Below are 256 nucleotides of genomic sequence, written 5' to 3'. Positions count from 1 at the left end.
GCTGGATTCATGGCTTTCAGTTGGACCAATTCTGCATCTTCCGTGTAGCAGTTCTGCTGGGCTGAAGGCCCAGCTAACGGTGGGGTGAGTTGTGGCTTGGGAGTGACAATCTAGGTACCTCTTGAAGCCATTTGTAATCAAAGGCTGATTCCCTTGGCTTTCCCATACCCATTCCCTTCTCTTACTCTAATGCTGGGGAGGTTTTAAATGAGCATCACTATAAGGTACTCCTCCCGCACACAGTGGGGTAGCCCAT

The sequence above is a fragment of the Lathamus discolor genome, chromosome 15 (assembly GCF_037157495.1).
Source record: "Lathamus discolor isolate bLatDis1 chromosome 15, bLatDis1.hap1, whole genome shotgun sequence".
Taxonomy (NCBI): domain Eukaryota; kingdom Metazoa; phylum Chordata; class Aves; order Psittaciformes; family Psittacidae; genus Lathamus; species Lathamus discolor.
Note: the sequence above shows the minus strand (reverse complement) of the source record.